The following is an 11,117-nucleotide window of genomic DNA, read 5'->3' on the forward strand; positions in this document are numbered from 1 at the left end:
CCTAAAACAAACCAAAATCAATTATACTACGAAAAAAAAGGACAGGGGTATGTTACAGAGAAGGAGCACACCAGCAGAAGTACAAAAATCAAAACATTTTATTGAATATTCTAAAAGAAGAAAATAACAAAACAATGACAAGGGAAAACAAAATCCCTACAATGTAAAAACAATTAAAATATCCACAACCATGAGAGACCTATGCAATTCAAGGGGTCCACCGGTTCTGCAACACGATAAATAGTACAGCTCACAACCCTTCACACTGCTGCATAAAAGGTACCATATATCCAGTGAAATAAACTGAATCATGTAAAGTGTTGTGAACAATCATTGCACTGTACTATAGGTAAGTAAACAAAGTGGACCAGTGTAACAGAAGAAAAAATACCAGCACACAAAAATAACATATAACCATATCCCGAGGGAGAGGAGCAGACTAGTGGCGACCCATAATGCGCTACGCGTTACGTCCCAACAGGAACTTCATCAGGGGTACCTCTCCAAATTTCCATTTTGGTCTCATTACTCCAAATGACCTTGTTCCAGAAGTTTTGAGGCTTGTCTCTGTGCTGTTTGGCATATTGTAGATGAGATACTTTGTGGCATTTACACAGTAATGCTTCCTTCTGACATGACCATGCAGCCCATTTTTCTATAAGTGCCTGCTTATTGTGCATCTTGAAACAGCCACACTGCTGTATTTCAGCTGAGGTCATTTGTGAGTTTTTTCTTAGCATCCCAACCAATTTTTCTGGCATTTGTGGCTGAATTTTTTGTGGGTCAACCTGACTGTGGTTTGGTTTTTACAGGGCCCCTGATTTTCCATTTGTTAATCACAGTTTGAGTACTGCTGACTGCCATTATCAATTTCTTGAATATCAGAACAAAGTGAAGGTTCTGGAATGGCTATTTCAGTTTCCTGACTTCAATATCATTGAGCCACTCTAGGGAGATCTCAAGCGCACAGTTCATGCAAGACCAGGAATTTACAGGAACTGGAGGCTTTTTTTTCCCCAATAAAATGGTTAGTTTTACCATCTGAGAAAATAAAGAGCCTCATGCACAACGACCACAAAAGACTTCAAACTGTCATTGATGTTAGAGGGAGCAATACACAGTATTAAAGGAGAAGTCCGGCGAAAAAGTTTTATTACGGTATTGTATTGTCCTCAGGGGCGGATTAACTTTACCATAGGCCCCGGGATGTTCCCCAAGCCTGGGCCCCCCCACCCCACTGTAACTATGGAAGCACTAGCCTGGCGTTCATAGTACAGGATAGATAATGTCATGATGTCCTGATTTGTGCAAAATTGCCATAAAAAAACTGTGATTTTTTGCAAATCATGGCAGAAGTGTAGCCAGGAGACAGTACACCATTGAAAGTATAAGACTTTTTGGGTGGTCATGGGCCCCCCAGGAGCTCAGGGCCCCGGGCTGCCGCCCAAAACGCCCCTATTATAATCCACTACTGATTGTCCCCCAAAAGTTATACAAATTACTGATATACACTTATTACAGGAAATGCACATAAAGTGCTTTTTTCCCTGCACTTACTACTGCATCAAGGCTTCACTTCCAGCTGTGCGAGCTGTGGATGCTGGAGAGGATAATGGCAGAGGGATACTCAGTGCCCTGTGTCCCTCAGTGTCCCCCTGCCATCATCCTGTCCAGCAGCCATAGCCCACACAGCTCTGGGAGTCGGGTCGTGACATCACCATTTTATCCAGGAAGTGAAGCCTTGATGCAGTAGTAAGTGCAGGCAGTAGTAAGTGCAGTGAAAAAGGAAATTTTTCACTGGACTTCTCATTTAAGAACTGGGGTATGTAAACATTTAATCAGGATCATTTGGATGTTTTTTGTTGTCATTATGATTTAAAAAGAGAAAACATAGCGGTTTAACAATAAATGGTTTCAACCAACCACTAACTATGAGTGGGAAAAAGTTTTTGTGCTATTATAAATTCTCTAAAAAAGGACAAGAAAGCAAAAATTCTCCCGGGGTATGTAAACTTTTGAGCACAACTGTATATTTACTTCTGTGTAGGGCACAATGTGGGGACTCTGTGCCAAACTTGCAAACTTTTATTTCTTATTAGTATGCAGGGCTGTATTAACAGCTGCTGCTGCCCTAGGCACTAAACCTGAAGACGCCCCATCTACACGCACCTATTGGCGATACCAGACCTGACCAACACCACCATACCCCCCACCCCCCCTGGAAAAGACACCAGATTTACTGACAAGTCTGAACGGGAGGAGGGAAACTAAAAGAATAAAAGCAAAAAAAATAGTTTTTTCTGTCCCCCTGCTCCCTGGTGCTGCCCCTCTGCAAGGTGCTGCCCTAGGCACCGGACCACGGGTGCCTAGTGGTAAATACGGCCCTGTTAGTATGTATTAGTAGTAGTATGTTAATCTTAAAATGTAAATAACATTGATTCCTACCAGACCCACAGATCAAAGACTCCAAATACTAAATGTGAACAAGCAGAATATGATTTTGTTTTCACAATTTCCTGGCTGGAATATAACAGCACAAGCATTTTGAGTACTCAGAAGTTAAAAGCAGAACACTTCTTCATGATTCTAGAGGTATAAATGAGATTATATAATGGTATATCTGGCAGTATGATATGATCTCAATATACAAAACACATTCTGACCTCTTAAATATTGATCCCGGCGTCCTATTACTGACTATAAAACTAAAACAGAGAAATAAGGTTTTATAGTTCCCAGGCTGGCGAGTGCTAGAGACTGGAGGATTTACAATAAGGCACTGTAGGTGAGCGCAATAAACAATAGTTAGGAAGGCACATCAGTCTTCTGGGGATCAGCTATAATGGGCACCGCCGCCAGTATGAAATCTCCTCCACCCTTTCCTGTCCGTATTGTACTTTTTCATAGTATTTAGTACTGTTATAACATGGATAGTTCACTTAATTTGTGAGGCTCATAAACCTGAGAACATATAGCAGGGACAGTCAGACTAAGGGCCCTATTCCACAGTAACGATAATCGGCCGGATCGTCCCCATTTGGCCCGATTCGGCCGATTATCGTTTGGTGAAATAGAGAGAACGATCAGCCGATGATCGTGTCATCGGCTGATCGTTCAATTAGGGCCAGACCTAAAATCATCGTTCCCCCACCGCGCATCGCTACGGTTGAATAGCGGTGCGCAGCGGGCGACTGACGATTTCACAGGCTGCAGCATCATACATTACCTGCAGGTCTTCTCCGCGCTGTCTTCATCCCTGGGTCCCGCGCTCTCTATCTTCAGAATGCCCGGTCAGCTGACGGAGCGCTCAGCCAATCACATGCTGGGACCGCCGCATCCTGTGATTGGCTGAGTTTGGCCGGTCAGCTGACCGGCCATTCTGAAGATAGAGCGCGTGGGACCCGGGGATGAAGACAGCGCAGAGAAGACCTGACAGGTAATGTATGATGCTGCAAGGGCTGCAAGGACATCGGTAACGATGTCCTTGCAGCCCTCGCTCAGCGATCATTGGGCCGTGGAATAGGCCCAGTAAACGAGCGCCGCTCGTTTACATCGTTCATCGTTGGCCCTCCTCGGCCCGTGGAGTAGGACCCTAAGGCTATGTTCCCTTATTTTTACATTGTGGGAACCACAGAAAGCCTTAACCCCTAGACCAGTGTTTCTCAACCTTTTTAAGCCAAGTACCCCCATGTCATGAGATGCTCCAGCCAAGTACCCCCATGGATACGATCAATTAGAAACGTTGCCTTAATGAGGCAGAGATCAGAAATGCAGCATTTAGGCTCTGTGTAAAGTCTCTGTCTCGGATCATATCCTACCATAACTGTAGGGTTGATCTGTAGAACCCATAAATAGAGTCAGTAGAAATGTCCAAAAAATTATGCCCCCTCCCCAATTATAAATCCTCCTTCCCTAGTAATAATGCCCCCTGTAGCAATTATTAATGCCCCCCTTGTAGCCAGATATATGCCCCCCTTAACCAGATACATGCCCCCTTGCAGCCAGATACATGCCCCCCTGTAGCAGGATACATGCCCCCCTGTAGCCAGACACATGCCCCCCTGTAGCAGGATACATGCCCCCCTGTAGCCAGACATATGCCCCCCTGTAGCCAGACATATGCCCCCCTGTTGCCAGACACATGCCCCCTGTAGCCAGACACATGCCCCCTGTAGCCAGACACACGCCACCCTGTAGCCAGACACACGCCACCCTGTAGCCAGATACATATGCCCTTGCAGCCAGATACATGCCCCCCCTGTAGCGAGATGTCCCCTTGTAGCCAGATACATGCCCACTGTAGCCAGATACATGCTCTCCCATATCTAGATACATGCCCCCCTGTAGCCAGATACATGCCCCCCTGTAGCAGGATACATGCCCCCCTGTAGCCAGACACATTCCCCCCTGTAGCCAGATGTTCCCCTTGTAGCCAGATACATATCCCCCTGTAGCCAGATACATGCCCCCTGTAGCCAGATGTCCCCCTGTAGCCAGATACATATCCCCTTGTAGCCAGATACATGCCCCCTGTAGCCAGATACATGCCCCCCAGTAGCCACATACATGCCCCCCTGTAGCCAGATGTCCCCTTGTAGCCAGATACATGTCCCCCTGTAGCCAGATACATATCCCCTTGCAGCCAGATACATGCCCCCCTGTAGTCACATACATGCCCCCCTGTATCCAGATGTCCCCCTGTAGCCATATACATGTCCCCCCTGTAGCCATATACATGCCCCCTGTAGCCAGATACATGCCCCCTGTAGCCAGATACATGCCCCCTTTAGCCAGATGTCCCCTTGTAGCCAGATACATGCCCCCTTGTAGCCAGAAAAAATGCCCCCTTGTAGCCAGATACATGCCCCCTTGTAGCCAGATACATATCCCCTTGCGGCCAGATACATGCCCCCCATAGCCAGATACATATCCCGTTGCAACCAGATACATGCCCCCCTGTAGCCAAATACATGCCCCCTGTAGCCAGACACATGCCCCCCTGTAGCCAGACACAAGCTCCCCCACACACTCACACACACCTCAGCCCTGACACTACACTTCATTATGCATGCCGGTTGTTTTTTTTCTACTCCTCCCGCGTACCCCCTCAACCTGCGTCCGCAGGTTGAGAACCACTGCCCTAGACTACCCTGGACGTACATGTACATCCATCCTGGAAGTCTGTCACCAGACGACCAAGGACGTACACGTACGTCCTGGGGGTCTAGGGATTTTCCGATGTTCAATCAGCTCTATAAGAGACAAGAAAAGCTCCTGTCACTTACCGATTGGGACCCCCACAGTGTGACTGCGGGGGTCCTGATCACTTTTACAAACCGCCAGAGGTGTCTTACCTTCCTCCGTGCGTTCAGGCTTAATCAGCGCCTATAACACTAATCAATGCTATGCCTATGGCATAGCAATGGTCAGTGTATGCAATCTAATGATTGCATGTAAAAGACCCCCAGGGGGACTTAAAATGTGTAAAAAAATAAATAAAAATGTTTTTAAAAATACACCACAGCCCCTCCCCCCAATAAAGATTGAAATCACCCCCTGTCCCATTATATAAATAAAACATATATAAATAAATAAACAAACATATTACATACCGAAGCGTGCATAATTATTAGAGATGAGCGAACCGGGTTCGGGTTCAAGTCCATCCTAACCCGAACTTTCGGCATTTGATTAGCGGTGGCTGCTGAAGTTGGATAAAGCCCTAAGGCTATGCGGAAAACATGGATATAGTCATTGGCTATATCCATGTTTTCCAGACAACCTTAGAGCTTTATCCAAGTTCAGCAGCCCCAGCTAATCAAATACCGAACGTTCGGGTTCGGATGGACTTGAACCCGATTCGCTCATCTCTAATAATTAAATCAAATCTATTAAAATATAACAATTGTCATCCCATATGTTGAGTCGCGTAAACGAAAAGAGGGATTGCCAGGATTGCTGATTTTTTGTTACAAAATATCTATCTATCTATCTATCTATCTATCTATCTATCTATCTATCTATCTTAATAAAAAGTGATACAACCCTATAGGTGAAAAACTAAAACCGTTATGAGTCACAATAGGATCATTTTATTAATATTTAATTGAAAAAAGAGATCAGTGTGCATATACTAGAAGTCCCAAAGGGGGACTTCTAGTATATGTGTAAAAAAAATAAAAAATGTTGTGTTATTAATAAATAATCCCCTCCCCTAATAAAAGTTTGAATCACCCCCCTTTCCCCATTTTATAAATAAAAATTATTAAACATGTTTTGTATTGCCGTGTGCGTAATCGCCTGAATAAGTTATTTAATTCCTGATCTCGCACGGTAAACGGCGCAAGTGCAAAAAATCCCAAATTTGCGCATTTTTGGTCGCATCAAAACCAGAAAAAATGTCAAAAAGTCGCATATGCGCAATCAAGGTACCGATAGAAAGTACAGATCATGACGGAAAAAATTACACCTCAAACAGCCCCATAGACCAAAGGATAAAAGCGCTATAAGCCTGGGAATAGAGCGATTTTACGGAACATATATTTGTTAAAAATGGTTTGAATTTTTTTACAGACCATCAGATACAATGAAAGTTATATATATTACATATCGTTGTAATCGTAACGACTTGAGAAACATATATAACAATCAGTTTTACCCCAGGGGGTTTCTAGGTCCACTGGGTCATTTTGGGCTTGGTCCTCAAAGGGTTAAAGGGGTACTCCAGCAGAAAATGTTTTTTCAACTGATGCTGGAAACTTATATAGATTTGTAAACTACTTATATTTAAAAAAACAAAAACAAACTCCAGTCTTCCAATACTTATAAGCTGCTGTATGTCCTGCAGGACATATACGTAATTTACAAATATCTAAATATAAGTAATTTACAAATCTGTAATGCTTCCTGCAAGTTTCGCTGAAGCTCCCCTTACAAATGTTTCCACTCTAAGTTGACCTGTATACGGAATTTGTTGGAATTTAGCTCACAGCTGTTTATGGTTTTGCAAAGTTTCCTTTAGACGGCTAATTTACTATACTTACAGCTATATGTATATTATTTATAGCAGGGTAAAGAAAATGAGTAAAAAGCAACAAAGGTGTACAACCTTTATTCCATATATTAACAGTAGAGGCATCCTGTTTTATGTGTATTTGGCTAAATATACATACAATACTAAAAGCTAGGGATATTTGGCTTGCAGGTGAAATTTATTAAAAAAATATCAAACAATTTATTGAAATAGAAGCCAACACCAGTGGTGAGTATACCCCAACAACATGTCACTGTCTCCTGTTGTTCTCCACTCAAAAAATTGACATGGACTTCTGCCGATTTTACACAGTGTGAACATACCGTAATGATGCGACCTATATGAGCAGGAGCATTGTCCTCCATGAAGATGACGTGAGGGCCTGTGCTGTTCATGCCAAGGCACAATGACTGGCATGATCTTATACTGTATTATGGGCTTGTCACTGTACTATTCACATAGTGTAGGGCAGTTCTGTATTGACTAGACACACCTGCCCTGCACACTGTACCACCACCACTAGACACACCTGTCCTGTACACTGTAACACCACCACCACTAGACACACCTGTCCTGTACACTGTAACACCACCACCACTAGACACACCTGTCCTGTACACTGTAACACCACCACCACTAGACACACCTGCCCTTTATACTGTAACATCACCACCTTTAGAAACACCTGCCCTGTACGCTGTACACCACCACCACTAGATACACCTGCCCTGTACGCTGTACACCACCACCACCACTAGATACACCTGCCCTGTACACTGTACACCACCACTACTGGACACACCTGCCCTGTACACTGTGACTTCACCACCACTAGACACACCTGCCCTGTACACTGTAACACCACCATTGGACACACCTGCCCTGTACTCTGTAACTTCACCACCACTAGACACACCTGCCCTGTACACTGTGACTTCACCACCACTAGACACACCTGTTCTGTACACTGTACCACCACCACCACCACCACTAGACACACCTGCCCTGTATACAGTAACATGTGCGCATTTCTGCCGATGCCGTAGAGTCCATTCTTGGAACGGACGACGGCCACCAGAGTCTGCAAGTGGGTGCAAGCGTCAGATTCCGCAACAGGTTTTCCGTTGGGATTCTGTAGTATGCACATACCCTTACACCTGGCAAAGGTAAAGGTCAGAGGGAATTTTAGGTTCATTCTGAAATTTCACCTGCAAGCCAAGTATCCCTAAATTTTTGTGAGGAGTATGCACAATGAGGATAATGACCAATCTAAAGCTGGAATGACAACTGCCTATGGAAGATGATATTGGACGCCCCCAGCTGTCTAATGGAGGCTTCATTTTTCATGTAATCAATCCAGAGAAAGCTTTTTGGAGAGCAGCTTCAAATCCAGTTTTCATTAAGATGGTATTTGCCTGTTTTTTTTCCCCTATTACTGGCATGATACAAGAGCTGTAACAGCACCACACTGCATTAACAGAATGGATGAGTATGGGCATGAATGGTTTAACACAGAATTGTCTAGACTCTGACTGTGCAGATTTTTTTCACAGTGACTCTACCAGATACAATAACAGACAGGTCCCCACTGCTGCTATGTCTTCCTCCAACAATACCCTCTTTGTTACATTTATACAGTAAATAAAATATCTTTTCCTTTTTGTCAAAGGCGCCGTGTTCCCTGCTACAAGTTCACAAACAGGTGTCACATCCTTTATGTAGAGAAAGCAATCCACAGCGTCTTTCCAGCTGCAAACATGGGAGCTATGAAAGTTTTATAAGGCTGCCTAAATAAACACAATAAGATAAAATGTTCACAGGTATTGAGGATTCAGGGATGTGTGTGTGTGTTCCTAAGGGGTTTGCTTAAAGGGGTATTCTGCCTAAATTATTTTCTTTTAAATCAAATGATGTCAGAAAAGTATATAGATTTGTAATTTACTTCAATTTAAAAATCTCGATTTAAAAGTCTTCCAGTACTTATCAGCTGCTGTATGTCCTACAGGAAGTGGTGTATTCTTTCCAGTCTGATACAGTGCTTTCTGTTGCCACTTCTGTCTGGAACTGTCTAGAGCAGTAGCAAATCCCACTAGAAAACCTCTTCTGCTCTGGACAGTTTCTGACACGTGACAGCAGAGAGCATTCAGACTGAAAAGAAAACAACATTTCCTGCATGACATATAGCAGCTGATAAGTATGGGAAGACTTGAGATTTTTTTTATAGAGGCAAATTACAAATCTATATTTCTGACACCAGTTGATTTGAAAGAAAAAAGATTTTCACTGGACAAAACCTTTAAGAGACACAGTTTGTCTGACAGCTATCTGAAATGTATGGCCTGGTTTACCTTTCATTGTAATCCTGCCTGTGATGATAATGACTAAGGCTGGGTTCACACACAGTATATTTTAGGCAGTATTAGGTCCTCATGTCAGGTTCTCATTGCAACCAAAACCAGGAGTGGATTGAAAACACAGAAAGGATCTGTTCACACAATGTTGAATATGAGTGGATGGCCGCCATATAACGGTAAATAACTGCCATTATTTCAATATAACAGCCGTTGTTTTAAGATAACAGCAAATATTTGCCATTAAATGGCGGCCATCTACTCAATTACAACATTATGTGAACAGATCCTTTCTGTGTTTTCAATCCACTCCTGGTTTTGGTTGCTATGAGGACCTGACATGTGGACCAAATACTGCCTGAAATATACTGTGTGTGAACCCAGTCTAATACAGACTAATACAAACTAATCTCTATAGAACAGGACATGTCAGTTTATTATGATGCTTAGTGACCAGACTGAGAATTGCAATTTTATCTGACTTTTTGTTTCTTACTCAACCCCTTAAAGGGAACCTGTCAGCTGGGATGCTGTGGTGGAGCCCGCCCGACCCCCTTGTGGAGCCCGGCATACTTAACCCTCACTAGAAGTCCCGCTTCTGGACCCAGTCCCTGGGCAGAGAAATCATGGCCTGAAGCTGAGTGTGCGGGTTATGGCGGTCGGGCGGTCTTCGCCATGGCATCGCGGCTGACAGGTCCTTTATAAGGAACCTCAGGCAAACTCTACAGGAAGATCACTGATCACATGGATCAATGCTATGCAATGACATAGCATTGATCAGTGTATGCAATCTAATGAATGAATATAATAGTCCTCTAGGGGATTTGAAATGTGTAGAAACATATTTTATATATATATATATATATATATATAGTAGCATGTGTAATTGTCGGATCTAGCAAAATATAACAACAGTGTTCCTGCACAGTGAACGGCGTAAATGAAAAAAGCCAAAAAAGCATGGGGATGCCTGATTTCTTCCTACATTATATATCAGAAAAAAAATTATAATAAAAAGAAAAATACAAAAAAAAATGAACAAATATGATACTAATAAAAACTAGAGACCGTGGCGCAAAAAATGCACCGGAAACAGCCCCGTAGGCAGAAAAAAGTGCTATGCCTCTCCAAAAAATGAAAATACAAGATAAAAATTGGGGTGGCCCATAAGTCCATACAGTGTATGTAGAGACATAAAAAATAAAACCTCTAACAAATAGTCGGTAGAAACAATAGGTCACGGCGTGATAACAGATGGTAGTGTGGACTGAATTTACAATTTCTCCTCTGTCTTTTCCGTGATTGTAGAATGCATACATTCCGCAGATAAGTGGGGTAGATAGGTTTACCTAGAGTGTTCTGGCTGACATCACCGCTCCTAGTGTCAGATCCATTTTACAATAGGCTGAGATTCTTACTTTCCAATGCTATTCACAATAACTGACACATTGAAGCTCTCCCAATCCCTTGTTTGGATGAATGAGTCTGGAATAAACCAGGAAATGTAGAGAATGATTAGCATTTCTGCAGTGAATGCAGGACACATTTAAAGGGAGATAAAAGACTGCCTAGAAAGAAGAGGGAATGACACAAATAACCTTATGGAAGCCAGGCTGGCCACAGCCAAATTGCCTGCTGTATTCCCTTGCAGATTAATCTTGAATCAAAGTCCCCACCTCCCCTCATCCACACACACAGTCACACAGCACAGGCTGCCGGCTGAACCACGCTTG

Source organism: Dendropsophus ebraccatus, chromosome 6 (assembly GCF_027789765.1).
Source record: "Dendropsophus ebraccatus isolate aDenEbr1 chromosome 6, aDenEbr1.pat, whole genome shotgun sequence".
Lineage (NCBI taxonomy): Eukaryota > Metazoa > Chordata > Amphibia > Anura > Hylidae > Dendropsophus > Dendropsophus ebraccatus.